Below are 18,269 nucleotides of genomic sequence, written 5' to 3'. Positions count from 1 at the left end.
ACTAACAGTGCATGCTAGTGACAGCTTTTCAGGATGCCTCCAGAGCAATGATGCAAAATAGAGTATAACAATATAATGTATAATATAATATAAAGAGTTCATCATAAATTTATGCAGTGTGTCACACTATAAGGCATAGAATGTTAGTGGTAACTCTGTATGAGAGGACTTCACAAAGTTTATGCACATTAGAATTAGAAGATAGTACACACTTTTCATAAACTATTTGAAGAGCCCAGCTATTATTTGAAGGAATTGATGTAGAAAGAAAAAGGATTTAAATAACCTATTATTAAGGTATGTGATCCAGGTAAAAATACAGTTAGAGCATTGAATAAACTTGTGTATGATGTGCATAGTGCATTACAAGGAGACTTCAGGCAGGTAGGCTATATGTAGCCCACTTCCAGCTTCATGTGATGGAGGATTCCAAGCTCCTGAATTTCCTGGGACAGGATTGGAGATCACAGGCTATCATTTTGTCCTGCTCTTAAACTGCCCAAAACAAACTGTCCCGATCAAATGCATTTTTGCAGATTGGTTCAGGGCAGGAGATGATTAGTGCATATGATCACCATTTATTAGAGAAAGCACCATCTTTAGAATGGACATGCTAGTTGACTTGAAATGATAGCAACTTTTTTTTCTGGGTATTTGAGTGATCTTAAGTCAACAATGAAAACTGATAGATCCATTGTTCACTGCTAAGAGCAAAAAAAAAATTAATGCAGGTCAATGAAGTGAGTGCCATGATGATGTAAGTGCTGTCATGTGCTGTTGTCATTTTTTCATCTTTGGATCTTTCTGCTGAAGAAAAATATTTTGTCATCATTAAGTAAATTGTAAGTTTCATGTTTTTTGGTATTAAAAAATGAATTACTTAAAAATTTATTTTGTTTTTAAAGATTTATTTTTTAATTTGATTTTAATTTTAATTCTTTTTTAATGATTTGTAGATATAAGTCTAAGAACATAATGTTATTCCTTCCTCCCTGTGTCCCTCCCACCCTCCTTTCTTCTATCTAGCTCTTTCTCTCTTTTTTTTTTTTTTTAGTTTTTGAGATAACATTTTAAATTTACATTGCAGTAAAAAGGCCTAACACTTCACTAAATAAGAAGTTTAACAAGTAAGAAGCAGAAGACCCTAGTTTAGTGGGAATATAGACAACAGCTATAAATAATAATCAAATAGAAAAATGACCATTTCACCCATACACAGTTTTGTTTTGTCAATTAGTCAATCATAACTTCTTTCAATGTAATAGAACCAATGACAATGTAACACCTAAATATTTTGTGTGTGGTTACAAGATAGTAAGTAAGTTTATTTAGACTTTAAGCCATTTTCTTTCAACATAACAATGCATTAGAATAATTTTATGTAGATTGCAATGCAAATACTTATACATTACATTTTCTTACACTCTATTAGTTACCACAGCACAGATCCAGGAAAACATCTAGTATTTGTCTTTTGGGGACTGACTTATTGCACTAAGCATAATCATTTCCAGTTGCATCCATTTTCTTGTGAAAGATAGGATTTCATGCATTTTATGGCTGAGTAATATTCCATGGTGTATATATACCACATTTTCTTTGTCCAGTCATTGGTTGATAGACATCTGGGCTGATTCCATAGCTTAACTCTTGTGAATTGAGCTGCAGTAAATATGGGGGCACAGATAACTCTTTCATATGCTGATTTCTTTTTGTTTGGGTAAATTCCCAGTAGTGTGATGGCTGGGTAATATGGTAGATGTATTTTCAGCTTTCTGAGGAATCTCCATAGTGTTTATCATAATGGCTTTACTAGTTTGCATTCCAAGCAACAGTGGATTAAGAAACCTTTATCTCCACATCCTTGTCCACATCTTTTGTTTGTTGATTTCTGTATAAGAGCCATTCTAATTGAAGTGTGGTGAAACAGCACCATAGATTTGATTTGTATTTTCTTGATGTCTAATGATCCTGAGCATTTTTTCAAGTGTCTGTTGGCCAATTGAATTTCCTCTTTTGAAAAATGCATGTTCAAATCCTAGGCCCATTTTTTAACTGGATTGTTTGTTTTGTTGTTGCTGAATTTCTTGAGCTCTTTATATATTCTGAATATTAATCCTTTGTCAGTTGTGTAGTTCGCAAATATTTTCTCATATTCTGTCGGTTGCCTCTTCACTTTGCTGAGTGTTTTCTTTGCAGTGTAGAAACTTCTCAGCTTGATGTAATCCCAAATGTCAATTTTGGCTTTGATTGCCTGTGCTTCTGGGATCTTTTCCAAGAAGTCTTTGCCTATGCCAATGTCTTGCAAAGTTTTTCCAATGTTCTCCTCCAGCAATTTGATGGAATTAGGTCATATATTTAGATCCTTGATTCATTTTGGGTTGATTTTTGTATAAGGTGTAAGGGATGGGTCTTGTTTGATACTTCTGCATGCAGAGATTCAATATCTCCAACACCATTTATTGAAGAGACTGTTCTTTCTCTAGGGATTGATTTAAACTCCCTTGTCATTAGTTGGTTTTAGACATGTGGATTGATTTCTGGGAATTCTATTTTGTTCCATTGGTCTACAGGTCTATTTTTATGTCAGTACAAGATTGTTTTGATTATAACTGCTCTGAAGTATGTCTTGAAATCCTGTATTGTGATGACTCTGGCTTGTTTAAAATTGCTTTAGGTATTTGGGGTCTCTTGTGTTTCCATGTGAAATTTAGCATCATTTTTTCTAGATCTGAGAAAAATGCCATTTGTATTTCAATTGTGATCACATTGAATCTATAGATTGCTTTCTGGAGTATGGACATTTTGATTATATTAATTATTCCAATCCACAAACATGGAAGATTTTTCCATTGTTTTGTGTTTTATTCTATTTCTTTCTTTGATTTTTTGCAATTTTCATCATAGAGATCAAAATGAAGTACTTTACATTAAAAGTGGTGTGGTCTATTTGCTTGTTTGTTATAGATGTATTGGTTGACAGCAGTTATCAGAGAAGAGTAAGAAAAAAGACAGTCTAAACAGAATTTACAGTATAATTATCTTATGTAGCTTCTGGAATGATGACACAATTATAACATTATCCACTCCTTTGCTAAACTGAGTGTAAAGTCAATATTGCTTTGTTCTCAGAAAGAAACTTCATTCTTTGATTTTGTTTTGAAAGAAAATGTAAGAATTTTTAGAACATTTTGAGAATCTCAAAAAGAATAAGAATCAACATCTCACTATTATTATTTCTTTTGATATTGATATATGAGTAATTATAGACAACTGGGATATGCCATAAAACAATAATTTCTAATTTCATAGAATGTTATGGCTATAAGGGGCTCACACGGCATCTAGTTCAATAATTCACAGAACTAATTAAAGGTATAATGCAGAGTAATCATATTTTCTTTTATTTTTATTAATTAGTTGTATATCTTCTAGCAAGCCATTTGCATTTAAACTATAGGAACCATTAGTAGTCAGACACAAAAATAAACAACACCTATAAATATTTTGTATTTCTCTTTCTTGGTGTCAACTTTTTTTGTTAAAATGAAAGCAAATATGTAATGTTGATATATTGTGAGAAATTTAAAGCACTTAACAAGGAAAAAGTTTTGTCGTATCATTTTTATGTGAAAAAGCATATGCATTAGTGGTAAAAAAACTTCCCTCAGTGTGTGCTTATATGCAACATTTAGATTGTTTTATCTATATTCATATGTCATGAAATCTGCCCTCTAATAATAATGAAGCACTACATATCATTTTTATGTTTATTCATTATTCTGAAAACAAGTATTCATTGAGTGTCTGCTCCATGTTTATGTTGTCTTAGGTTGTGGATGTGCAAGTCAACAACAAGGCAAATTCAGTATCTGTAAGGGACTGGCATTTTAGCATGGGCAACAGAGAGTAAACAGGCAAATGCATAAGTAGGCAAGGGAAATAATGTCAAGAAATGATAAATGCATGAGAAATTACTAGGTAGGGTGGTAAAGTTTCATGGTGTGATGTCACTTGAAATAAGGTGGTCAAGGAAGCCCATTCTTAAGAGGTGACATTGGGATGATGGCTTGAGTGAGAGGAGAAAGTGAAACGTGGATTGTGAAGAAATAAAAATGCAGGGAGAAAAAAACCCAAAGTGAGAACTCGTGTGTGATTTAGGGAACAGAATTAACAGGGGCAGAAAAATGATGGGGCACTGAAGTAGGGGTGTTGCTGTCTTTGGATTTTATTCTAGATATGGAAAACCTTAAGGTGGTGGAGAAGAGAAGGGAGAAATAATCTGGCAAATATTTTATGATTGCGCTACCTGTTTGTGTACAGCACAATCAAGGAGAGAGAGAAACATTGGTGATGCAGGAGATATGGGAACAATTACCAGAGAAAAATGTGGAAGAGGTGACAGAGGGAGGAGAGCCAGTACAGTGGAGGGGTTGGCATCAGATAGAGCACATGTTGTTAACCCACCAGAATAGCAGGTCCTGCAGGGAAAATCAGCAGATTCAGAGAGAGGTAAGTTTGGCCGTGGGAGCATGTAGACTTTCTGTTCCTCTTGCTTCTATTTTTCAGTGAAATAAGAAACAACTTAATCAGCTAAGAATGAGGAAAAGTAAAAGTGGTATTAAGTTTGGAAGAGAGATGAAATAATTAGAAACAGTCATCCAAAGAATGGATCCCAGAATAAATCACCACATCCAGGTGTATTTTTATAACCTGTGAAATGTACATGCTAGGTTATGTAATCTCTTAGGTTTGGTTTAAATTGTAGTGCCTGAAAACCTCTGTAACGTTCTCAGGTCCCGATGAACTGTAATTATGCATTTTATACTATTTCTAACATTTTTTTCAATGCTGATCAAATCTCTGAAATTATCTAATAAACTAAAGTTATGGAAAGAAAGAGTGACATTTCAGAGAAGCACTATTAGAGTGGACGAAGTCTGATTCCAGAAGCATGCTGAGAAGCTAATTGCTGCATTTGGCTTCATGTGATGTGCCATTTCTCACTCATGATACGGGGTGGCTGGGTAAAGAGAGGAAAAGGGTAATAGATATATGGAGATGCTTATGTCAGAATTTACTATTTTAACTCTGTTTTTAATGCCTCTTTGTATATTATTTCTTCAGTTTTTACTGTTCAGAAAAAAATATTTAGAAGAGAAGTAGTAATATTTTGGATATGCAGTGATTTTTTTAAGAAATTTGACATTGAGGCCTGTAGCACAATTTTGATTGTTCTTCTTTATAACATAGGTCAACTCAAGGAAATTAGTGAGTAATGCTATAATGAGGGAGTCTCAGTGAGCTAGTAACAGGATTTTGGTGGGAATTAAAAGTGATAATGTGTGGCAAGCATGAAATCCTAGGCACATATCAAATACTCTAAAACTGTATCTGTTGTTATTATTATTATCATTATGCTTAAATTTGCTCTTATTGAAATATCTGGATAAATGGCATGGTTTTATTGTGTACATAAATGTGTCTATCTAGATGTAGCCAGAAAGAAACAGTTGATTATTGCAAGGTTTTGGATATAGGCTCCTGAATAACCTGTATTAAACAGGACCCATGAAGAATGTGACACATCTTAAACGCCCACATAAGCTAATCCTACAACCAGCAATATGATTATCTAAATACATATGAACTATTTTTAGTTCACATGAGTTTTAGTTCATATGATATTTACTATAGTTTAGAATCCTTTGGAATAATTGAGCCAATAGTAGCAAAGATGTGTAGACAAACCACAAAGTCTGATGGAATAGACCCTGTAAAACTGCTTGCACTTCTGAATCCTAGCCACGAGTTCAGGGATCACAAGACCCTGAATCTTCATTTCACAATAGCTGACCTCAAATTCAGAAATTTCCAGGACCATCCTCAAGTTTGGAAATTGTCTAGAATGATCCACAGAACTCAGGTCAACTTTATAACGGGTTTATTGAGGTCAGTGCTGTGGCTTAGTGAGTCAAGCACCAGCACCCCTTATAGGCACCTGTTCAAGTCTCAGCTGCTCCACTTACAATCCACTCCCTGTGAGTGCACCTGGGAAAGGCAGTGGAAGATGGCCCAACACTTGGGCCCCTGAACCTACATGGGACACTCAGATGAAGCTCCTGGCTCCTGGCTTTGGCCTGGCCCAGCCCTTGCCACTGTGGCCCTTTGGAGAATGAACCAGAGAATGGAAGATTTCTCTCTCTGTGTAACTCTGGCTTTCAAATAAACAAGTAAATCTTTTAAGAAAAACAGCATATTTTTCAATAGTCAAAGAATATAAGTTAGGATCAGAAAAAGGGAATGACATCTAAGTTGAAGTTCAGGAAGAGTCAATGCATTTTCTAGCCATACTTTCTCTCCATGGTTTCCTAGTGGCATTACATCCTCCTGGCTATGGGTTAGAACAATAGTCAAAGATTTTTATCAGTCAGGGATGCTTACCTGGGCCTTTGATGTCCTGAGATTTTTTTGGAGCTTTATCAGAAATACTTTTGTGACTCACTGTCCTGGAGGTCAGACCAATGCCTTTGGAGTATCCAGTTTCCCTGGAAATTAGAACTGATGTACCAAGGTGGAAAGTCCCCATCACAAGGCAAACACACTCTATCAAGCAGCACATCTCAGGGCCCAGAGACAGTTCTCAGTAACTGTGGGCAAAGGCCAGATCTCTCTTTGGGTAAATTAATCATTCATATGCTGTGATTCTGCCATAATATAGAAACACTGTTAGATTTGTTTTTTTAATAGTATAGTTAGATTTTATAACTAAATAAAATACTGAGTGGTTCCAATATTACATCTAAAAATAATGAACATCCAGAGAAGTCTATCCTTGTCTCCTTCCTCTAGTCTATCACTCTTTAAAAATGTATTATTTGTTTTTATTTTATTTTTTAAGGCACACACACACACACACACACACAGTGAGAGAGGCAGGGAGAGTATTTCCATTTACTGGTTTGATCTCCAAATGCCCACAACAACCAGTGTAAACCCAAGAGGCTAAAACTCAAGCTGGATCTCCCATGTGAGTAGCAGAGATTCAAGTACTTGTGCCATCATCTGCTGCCTCCCAGAGTGTGCATTAGCAGGAAGCTGAAATGAGAACTAGATCTGGAACTTGAACCAGGCATTGTGATTTGGAATATATGCATTCCAAGTAGTGTCTTAACCTCTGCCAAAAATGCTTACCTCTTCCATCATCCTTACATAGGTAATCTCTGGTTAGATTTTCATAGCTCGTCTTTTCATTTTTACTTATTTATTTATTTTTAAAGATTTATTTATTTATTTGAAAGTCAGAGTTACACAGAGAGAGAAGGAGAGGCAGAGAGAGAGAGAAAGAGAGAGAGAGGTCTTCCATCCGATGGTTCACTCCCCAATTGGCCGCAACGGCCAGAGCTGCACCGATCTGAAGTCAGGAGCCTGGAGTTGCTTCCGGATCTCCCTAGTGGGTGCAGGGGCCCAAGGACTTCAGCCATCTACTACTGTTTTCCCAGGCCGTAGCAAAGAGCTGGATGGGAAGTGGAGCAGCCAGGACTTGAACTGGCGCCCATATGGTATGCTGGTGCTTCAGGCCAGGGCGTTAACCTGCTGCACCACAGCACCCAGCACCAGCTCTGTCTTTTCATTTTTAAATACAAGAAATCATGTAATAAATCTACATACCTCCCTTTTTGATAAGGGTCAGCCCTAACAAAGCTTTTGGGAAAAAGTTCTTAACAGATTTGTGCTATATCAATTTTTGCTGCAGATCATGCCCATCATTTATATAATGTCTTTTAATAAGCACTATTCTCCATTTATCTATCTGACTGATTCTACATTGTTTTAATTGCTACAAGTTTATAATAAGACTTCATCTCTGGAGGGGCAAGTCTTCATGCCTTGCTACTTCTTCAAGGATGTCCTGGGTTTTCTCGACCCCTTGGGATATGTAACTTAAATTTTAGATTCAATTTACTAAGTTTCTCCAAAAAGTGTTGTGACTATATCAGTGGGACATAGAATTTGTACATCAGTTTTGTCAGAACTGAAATATTCTTACAATATTTTCCTTCAATCCATGATTGTAGCATATCTATATATTTAGAATATTTACAGCTACTTTAGTGTTTTTCAGTTAAAGTTTGTAATTTTCTTGCTAATGATGTTATGTATTTTTTGCTGGATTTATTTATATGCAGTTAATACTTTTTGTTACATGATAAATAATAGCTTTCTTAAAAATTTCATTTTCTTTTTGTTAGTTATTAGAAATGACAAAACTTTTAAAAATATTGATTTCATTTCCAGCAAATTTGCTAAACTTTTTCTTATGTATCCTAGTAATTTTTCCAAAATTCTTTTATATTTATACATTGGCTAGGATTTCCAATTTTTAAGCTGGCAGTTATCCTTCCCTATCCTAAATCTCAAAGGAATGGCTTTCAATATGGCACCATTTGGAATGATGCTTATTTCTCCTGTGTGGAAGAAAGGAAGTCCTATTATTTCTATGCTGCTAGAAATTTTTTAAATGTCAATCAAAAGTGGATGTTGAATTCTATGATTTCCTGGCCTATTTAAAAATTATCTTAATACTTTAATTAACTTTATTATTGATAGATTAATAATTGATTTTACTATAATCATAAACCAATCTAGCTTAAAATTAGGGTTATCTTCTGATAATTCACTTTGGTTATGAGGCTACCATCTTTTTGTATATTGCTAAGTTAGTTTTACTAACACTTTGTTGATGAGTTTTGAATCTTTGTTTATAACAACCTTATTTTCTATTTCTATCTCTGTCAGTATCAGGCTTTGGCTTAAAACTTATGTTAGGTTCATAACCATGTTAGGGAAGAGTTTATATATAGTCTGTATTATTTCTTTATAGAATGTTTGGATCTGGTATTTCCATTGTGGAACAAGCTTCATGGAACTTTTATAGATACTGAGAGCTGAAAAGAAAAATCATCATTAAGAGGTAGGCAACCTACAGCATTCACTGTAATAGGAATAATTATTCCTCTCAGGATTTTGTAAAGTGTAATCAATATACGAATTGTCTATGCATGTTTCTAAGCAGTAGCACTTCATGCTCATTGGCAGTTGTTATGGTCATTGCCTACCTCTGTTTTTCTTGGCATCTCAGGAAGTCGTTGTTAATTGTTGTGCTTGCGCCCTGCCCTGTTCAGGTGCCTCAAGGTCAGCATTTCCTGGTGTGCCCTACACTCTCAAGGCCTTCAGAAGTAGTCTCATGTCCTGCCAAAAGCTAGGGTCCTCAGTCCCATTCCCCAGAGTTTGGCTGAAAGCTGTAAGTGATCTTGTTATCACGAACTAAAATTCTACTTTGCTTCCTCCTGTAACCTCCACTCTGCGTTTTTCTAATTGGCTCAGCAAAAATGTTAACACTGCAGCATACCGTTTGCTTTGGAAATTCAGAATGAAAGCTAAGCTGTGCAAATAGCATTGGGGGCAGTTGTGAGGGACCCACATCCGGGAGAATGGGTGGGATCTCTCATCAACAGTATGTTGGAAATCCCATCTAAAAGTGGAAAATTTTGAATATTTATTTGTTGCGCTCTTTTCTAATCTCACTCTTGACAGGTCTATGTCATTGCAGCAGGTTGGTTTCTCTGTCGGTTTCTCTCTGGTGTACTGCACTCAGCAGAAAATTTTAAAAAAGGAATGATTATGCTATTTCCTCTTCTGAGTTGCAAGAAGAGAGGTATTTCCCTATTAGTCAAAAGACCCTAATATTAGCACTTTCAGAGTGTGTAGGAAAGTTTGTGTGTGGGCATGTGTGCATGTATGTTGCAGGCATTGCCCTCTGCACGGGAGAGGGCACTGGCATGCTTGGGAGCCACCTGGTTTCAAGCCAGTCCTGGCTCCAGTTGACCTTAAGGAATTTTCTTCTACTCTCAGGGTCTCAATTTCTTACCCATTTGTAATGAGAAAGTTGCATTAGGTTATGTTAAAGTTGTGATGGCCAGCATTTCTGGTGTGATGATGTCTAACTAGAAGTTAAATAATGTGAGATCATCTTAGTTCAGTAAACAATTGCCTTTGGACAAACTATAATCTCTTTGTGTCATTGGTAAACTAGTGTGGTTCAAGTGTGTTATATTCTTCATCTTGCCATACATTATTATTTTTTTTTATTTGACAGGTAGAGTTATAGACAGAGAGAGAGACAGAGAGAAAGGTCTTCCTTCTGTTGGTTCACTCCTCAAATGTCCACTACGGCTGGTGCTGCGCTGATCCAAAGCCAGGAGCCATGTGCTTCTTCCTGGTCTCCCATGCAGGTGCAGGAGCCCAAACACAGGCCATCCTCCACTGCCCTCCCAGGCCACAGCAGAGAGCTGGACTGGAAGAGGAGCAACCGGGACTAGAACCCGGAGCCCATATGGGATGCCAGCGCCGCAGGTGGAGGATTAATCCAGTGAGCGATGGCGCCAGCCCTGCCATACATTATTACAAATACTCTGTAATTATTTTGTGCCACCATCACAATGATCCACTGTAGTTAAATGACACTTACTAACCCATCACTTTTGTCAAAAACATTCTCTTTAAGGGGCTGACGTTGTAGTGTAGCAGGTTAAGCCACCACCTGCAACAAAGCATTCCATATCAACAAAGGTTTATGTCCTGACTGCTCCATTATAACTGAGCTCCCTAATAATACACCTGGGAAAGCACTGGGGTTGGCCCAAGTGTTTGGGCCCATGCTACCCATGTGAAAGACCAAGAGGAAGCTTGATTCCTTACTTAGGCCTGACTCAGCCTTGGCCATGATGGACATTTTGGGAGCAAACCAGTGGATGAATTTCTCTCTCTCTCTCTTTGCCTCTCTTTCTGTAGCTCTGACTTTCAAATAAATAAATAAATCCTTAAAAAATTCTCTTTGAATTTCATTTGGAGGAAGTTTTGTTGATTCGAGTACAAGGACCCAATTTTTCCTTCATATTTAAGTAATGCAAGTTAGAAATGACAGGAAACGTAGATGAGAGTTTTATACAATTTGGAAGCACAGAAAGGGAGTGATATTTTAGCTTCTTTGTGTGTGTGTTGTGGGTAAAGAGATATGTTCCTTGGCTAAAACTACAAATGTGATTGAGCCTGGATGTTTGTGGTTTGTCTTAGGAAGAGAATAATAACAGAGAGGATCCCAGGCCATCACCAAGGCTGAATGAACTATTGGCTCTGGCAAGGGGCCCCTCCAGAAGGCACTTAGATGACGCCTCCAGGGCTTGGATGCTAGCTTCTTGTTTCACTTACAATCGTGATTCCTTTTATTTAATTTTTCAGGTTTTTGACGCTTAGCATTCTTTCTTTTTTTTTTTTTTAAAGAAGACATTTAATTAAGAGAGAGAAAGGAAGAGAGAGGGAGAGAGATAGAGAGAGAGAGAGAAAAAAAAGATTATCTTTCATTTGCTGGTTCACTTCCCAAATGGCTGCAAACAGCTGGTGCTGGGCCAAGCTGGAGCCAGGAGCCAGAGCTTCATTCAGGTTTCCCAGGTTGGTGGCAGGGGCCAAGAACGTGGGCCATCTTCTGCTGCTTTCTCAGGAGTATTGGCAGGGAGCTGGATTGGAAGTGAAGCAGCTGGGATTCTAATGGGAGCTCATGTGGGATGCTGGCATTGAAGGCAGCAGCTTAACTGCTGTGCCATAAAGCCAGACCCTAGAATTACCTCTAAACTGCACATTTTACTCCAGGAAAAAATATTTAGCAAATATTATGAAAATTACTTATGGTTATAAGAGTCATACGGTTTTTGTGGTTAATTGTTGTGGACTAGGATGATTCTAGAAGTCTCAATTTCTTAAACTTACACAGTCCATAAAATGTGAATGTTAATGCATCCTTAAGAATGTCTTTTGGCTTCATGGGTAAGAAGCTGGGTAAGATGACTGCCTTTCATCCCAGAGTGCCTACCTTCAGCAACAGACTCTAGCTTCCTGCTAATGGAGACACTGCAGGACAACAGTAAATGCATAAGTAATTGCATTCCTGCAGTGATGTGAGAGATCTGGGTTGAGTTCCCAGCTCTAGGATTTTACCCTAGCTCAGCCCCAGCCATTACAGGTGTTTCGGGATTAAATAGCAAATAGGAACAATCTCTCAATAAATAAGTAAATATTTTATTTTTTAAAAAAGATTTATTTTATTTATTGGAAAGACAGAGTTATAGAGAGAGGTAGAGACAGGGAGAGAGGTCTTCCCCTCCCTGGTTCACTCTCCAATTGGCCGCAATGGCTGGAGCTGTGCCAATCAAAGCCAGGAGCCAGGAGCTTCTTCCAGGTCTCCCACGTTGGTGCTGGGGCCCAAGCACTTGGGCCATCTTCTATTGCTATCCCAGGCCATAGCAGAGAGCTGGATTGGAAGAGGATCAGCTGGGACTAGAACCAGAGCCCATATGGGATGCCGGCACTTCAGGCCAGGGCTTTAACTGCATCACAGTGCCAGCCCCCAAGTAAATATTCTAGAAATAAATATGAATTTGGAGGTAATATATTTTTTCTTCAAAGCTGAGTAGATGCATCATATTTTTAAAACTTCAACAAATTTAAGTTGATATTTATGGTTTATTTCCATTTATTTCTCATGTGCAAGCATATGTATATGTATATATACATATATACATTCTTTCTTTTATTCCTGATTCATAAACAATGCTTTGGAATTTGTAGCTTGTGTAGAATCCCATCCTGTTGGATACAGAAGAAAGATAATACATCCACTGGCATTTGTTAGTAGAACTAATGCATATTAGCATAATCAATCACATTAGATTATATATTCAGAGAAATCCAAAGAAGAAAGATAGTATGAGTATTGGATGTCAGTAAGAAAGAGAAAGAGAAAAATGAGAAATTGATCCATTCCATGATACATACCTTTTAGATATAAGGGTTAATAAGACTGCCTGGGACAAAGGACTTAGTTGAAGACAAGGTATTTTGGAAACACATTTTAGGTGACTGTAAATGTCATAAAAAGGAAATAAAAAAAGGCTGAGAAATAAGGAAAATGATTAGAGTAAGATTATGAGCAAAGTTTGAATTTTTGTATTTATTTGATGTGCAGAAAGACACATACAGAGAGAAAAAGACAAGAAAAAAAAAAAAAAAAGATAACCCAGAGGCCTTTGTTGTGGCATAACAGGTAAAGCCACCACCTGCAATGCCAGCATCCCATATAGGCAGGCACTGGTTTGAGTCCTGACTGCTCTACCTCCGATCTAGCTCTCTGCTATGGCCTGGGAAAGCATTAGAAGATGGACGAAGTCCTTACACTCATATGGGAGACCCAGAAGAAGCTCCTGGCTGTTGTGGTTGTTTGGGGAGTGAGCCAGTGGATGACCTCTCTCTCTCTATCTGCTTCTGCTTCTCTGTAACTCTGCCTTTCAACTAAATAAATAAATCTTTAAAAAAAGATAATCCAAAATACCATGTATGTTATGTTCCCAAGTAGATATTGTTTGCATATAAGATGGAAGTTTTAGTGCTGCTTATTATAGATTAAGCTCTTTTTCTTTTTTAAAAAGAATTTATTTATGTATTTGAGAGGTACAGTTACAGAGAGAGAGAGAGAGAGAGAGAGAGAGACAGAGAGAAAGGTCTTTCATCTGCTGGTTCACTCCCCAAATGCCCACAATGGCTGGAGCTGGACCGGTCTGAAGCTAGGAGCCGGGAGCTTCTTCCAGGTCTTCCACCTGGGTGAAGGGGCCCAAGGACTTGGACGATCTCCTACTGCTTTCCCAGGCCATAGCAGAGAGTTGGATTAGAAGAGGAGCAGCCGGGTCTCAAACTGGCACCCATATGGGATGCTAGCACCACAGGTGGAGGCTTAGCCCTCTATGCCACAGTGCTGTGCCCTAGATACAGCTCTTTCAAGACTGAGCTACAACATCCCAAACCCACTTATGTTGGTTTATAGAAAAAGCTAATCTGGGAATTAGTTACTATAAGGTTATTAGAAGTGCTACAGAAGGAAATCAATGCTGAGTATCCAGGAACAACTTCTAGAACAAGATCGAAGAAAGCACACGTCAGGAGGAGAGCTACTCTGCTGCAGTGACGGAGTCATTGCGGTCACAAGAACTTGAGTTCCAGCACCAATGGTCTTAGCTGTTGTTTCAGCGGTCAGGACATGGCTACCACTGCAAATGTGATTCAGCACTCCTAGGAGCTAGGCACTGGAATTCTCCCACAGGCATGGCTAATATCTTTATTGCCCTGTTTCATAGGCACAGGGACCAAAATAGCAGCACCGTTGTGCTTTGCAGCATTCGTCTTCTATTCCTTGCCAGTGCATGTCATTAATGGAATGTAATTTCCCATTGAGAATTCTAGCTATCAGGGGGGTTTTGGAAAAGTAGTTTTTAGCCTTTTAGGTTCTAAAGTAGACAGAGTTATACTGGGGAGATGTTGAGATGGCTGCTGAGTGTCAATTAACTATGCCAAGCCAATCATCCCCTTTGCTTACTCAATGTACCAAAATATTATCAAGCAAGAACAGAAGAAACAATATCCCACTCATAATACATAGATTATATAAGTGAAGTGGTACTTCATGTCTCACCCCAAAGGGGAACTTTGTCTCTAATTGCAGATGCATCTCTAAGTAATGCTTGTATCCTTTTTGTGTTCAGTCACAATTCCACCTTGCTATCTATAAACTAAGGGCTTAATTATAATTATGAAGTCAGACATGTGGTATAAAAAAGCGGAAGAATGGAACATACTCATATACATAATATAAAGTACAAGCCCTCGAGCTATGAGACTAAGCTGATTGAGAGAAAGGCTTGGTGAGTTCTTAACAAAGGGAATCTGCTCCTTTGCATTGGTTTTTAGATGACAGTCAAAAGGAACACAAATATTCTCAAATTAACGGTCAGTTCTGAGAGATACATTTTCATACCTCTTTCTGAAATATCTTCATTCTGACACTCAACAGATATTTTTTGAGACGATGGGATGTGTTAATCCATTGGAAGCACATGGGATTTAAGAGTGAGCAAATCCTGGCCCTGTGCTGCTCACATCATCAGTGATGTGTTATAGAAATATGTAAAATACATATGTGCCACTTATGACAAATATTTTTGTTAAAATATTATTGCCTGAATATCTAATTATGGGGGATCATTAAATAAACACAGGTAGATGATTGTGGCTTCAAAAATATTTTGTAAACAGGGAATTTTTAAAGTAATTTTATATGAAAATCTTTTCCAACAAAATAAATTATGAACTAAAGTATGAATGGAAGGAAAGTAGTAAAATTTTAACAATGAATTTTGAAGAATCATTGGAATGACTAATTTTTAAACATTTACTTATTCATTTTTATGTATTTGAAATGCCAAGTGACAGAGACAGAGAACAAAAGTAAACTTCCATCTACTGGTTCATTCCCCATATACCAGCCGTACTTGGAACTAGGCCAGGCTGAATCCAGAAGCCAAAAATTCCACTCAGGTCTCCCATGTGGGTGGCAGGGACTTGAGTACTTGAGTCATCGTTTACTGCCTCCTAGGTACAGTAGCAGGAAGCTGAAGCTAAAGAGGAGAAGAAATGTGATCCTAGGAACTCCAATATGGGACATGGGCATCCCAAGTAATGGCTTAACCCACTGTACACAACACCTGACCCTGGGTTGAAAAATTATGATGATGTTCATTTTTTCTTTATTTTACAGATAGATAAATTAGCAAGTTGAATTTTATGCTCAGAAAAAAAAGAACATTGAAAGCAATATTTCAGTGTAATTTGGCTCTTTGGTAGAAGCTACAGAATTCTGAATATGAAGTAGGGAGGCATACGGGTTAAAACTGATCAGATTTGTGAACTAGAAGACCACGCCCCTGTGTGGCCTCATTCCCCTACCTGGCCACACCGGGGTGCCCACCAGTCAATCAGGTTAATTAATGACTCCCCTTTGGAGTGGGTTAAAAGCCTAGGGCGCAGTGTGCCCCGGCCCTGCTCTTCTTCCCTGGCCTCTTGCCAGGACAGGGCTTGCTGTAGCCCTGCGCCTCCAGGGTGCATGGCCTTTGGGCCATGTGCTCTAGGCTTCCTGGCCTAGATGCTCATCCACATGGCTGGTTCCTGGTGCTTGGTATGAACCCCCATTCACTTCTCTCCCCTAAATAAAGCTCTCACTCTCCTATGCATCTTTCTCACTAAATAAAAGCATAAAATGTACCATGCTGCCTCGTTTATCTGTGCCGGTATTTAGAATTCTTCTCTAAATATTAGGCAAGAACCCTCTCGGGTTTAGTAATATCAGGGATTTAGTAATAAGCCCGTGGTGAAATCGTAAGGCACCCCAAATTCCGGTAGCGCATGTGGCACCCCAGATAACACTTCTATGGAACTTTAAGGGACCACATTTCAGTGTGAATTTTAGGGGGTCTTTTCCGATTTCAAATACATTGTGAAAGGTGTACCTATAGTTCACAAAAAAATTGAGAAAAAACAAGTTTAGTTCCATTTTTGTTTATAGAGTAGACTTTTTAAAAATTTTATTTATTTATTTGAAATTCAGAGAGAGAAAGAAGGAGAGAGACAGAGAGATACAGAATCTTCTATCCACTGGTTCACTCCCCAGATGACTGCAGTGGCCTGGATCCAGGAACTTCTTCTGGGTCTCCCATGTGGGTAGCAGGGACCTAAGTACTTGGCCATATTCTGCCCAGGCACATTAGCAGGGAGCTGGATTGGAATCTGAGCAGCTGTGACATGTATTCGTGCCCATATGGATGCCAGCATCGCATGTGGTAGCTTTATCTGCTATGCCACAAAGCTGGCCCCACACAGTAGACTCTTAATGATTGATTTGTAGAGGGTAGAAAAAAAAAATCAACTCACTGCATTGTACAGAGTTGTATCTCTTAAATTGCTAAACAATAACCATGAGACTGGTATTACTATAGTCTCCATTTTACAGATGACAAAATGAAGCATTAGGATTGAATAACTTATCCAGATCTAAATCAATATCACATAGCTAGTAAGTTGCATAGATGGAGTTTGACTTGAGTTGGTGTAGCACTGGAGTCAGATCTTTTCATTGTTACACTTCAGGGCTTGCTTCCTTCCTTCCCATCTTCAACCTCTATTCTGAATATTTCTTATCACTAATAAATAAGATGTAATCCCTTTGTAGGAGTCTTATTGATAAAGCAGATGAGTAAGCAGATACATTAAAATGTAGTGCGATAAGTTAATGGAGTTATGAATGGAGGAATTTAGAGGAAGATGTTACTTCTGGGTAGAGTGGCATTTTATTTGGAGGAAGAAAAGAGGGGGAGTTGGGCAAAGTGCTCCATTAACCCCTTGATGCAATGGCCCTTGAATGAGCTTTATATTCTCTGTTTTAGACACAGTGATCATCATGTGGTGAGGAACCACTCTAACAACTTTCTGATTTGTAGGGAAGCACAAAAAATGCTCATCAGGGTTCAAGGATTTTGGTTGGAATGTGGTAGGATGAGCTTACTTATTTCATCTTTGGTCAAGAGATGCTGATGGTGATATATGAGTTGTTTGTTCTCCCTTGGATAATCCTATACAAGAACAATAGGACCCGTTGTACCAGTTTCTGAAATCTCTCAAATATTTTGGGTTTGTAATTTGAATTAAAACAGAACCTTTCATTTACTTTTAGACAAATGTAATGTCCTGTTTTTTCTTTTTAAGAGATTAATTAAAATAATATGAATAATTATTAATAATTAATAGTATTTTAATACTATAATACTATTTTAACTAGTAAAACCTATTTTCTGGACACTAAAATAATAAGTAAAGCACAATTCTGATGATCCAAGAACAAATGAATGTAAAAGACAGAATATAACTTCTTAAACTATAAATTAACATGCAAAAGTAAGGCATTCAGCAGTTTGCTTTAAGTTTTATTGAATCCATGTCTACAACTGAAACCTTCATCAGTCAGCAATAAGGATGCATTTGTCTGTCCCAGATCTTCTTTTCAGTCAGTGACAATAGGATTACTAGGTATACTTACTGATTAGCCCCTTAGGATGTGAGAAACTGCATTTACAGTAAATAGAGGAAGATATATAAGTATGTTTGTGGATATACCAAGGTATGTGAAAGGCAAAAATAGTACTTATGGCTCCTGCACTAATATTATGTTGTCAATAGAAACATACAAACTTGAAAAATCCCACATCTACACTCGATTCTCAGTAATTCAAATTTTTATATGTTAATGGCATAGTAGTACAATGGATTTAGTCCAA

This window comes from Oryctolagus cuniculus, chromosome 12 (genome assembly GCF_051225735.1).
Source record: "Oryctolagus cuniculus isolate XC-2025 breed Fujian yellow rabbit chromosome 12, ASM5122573v1, whole genome shotgun sequence".
NCBI classification, from domain to species: domain Eukaryota; kingdom Metazoa; phylum Chordata; class Mammalia; order Lagomorpha; family Leporidae; genus Oryctolagus; species Oryctolagus cuniculus.
This window is presented reverse-complemented; position numbering follows the sequence as displayed.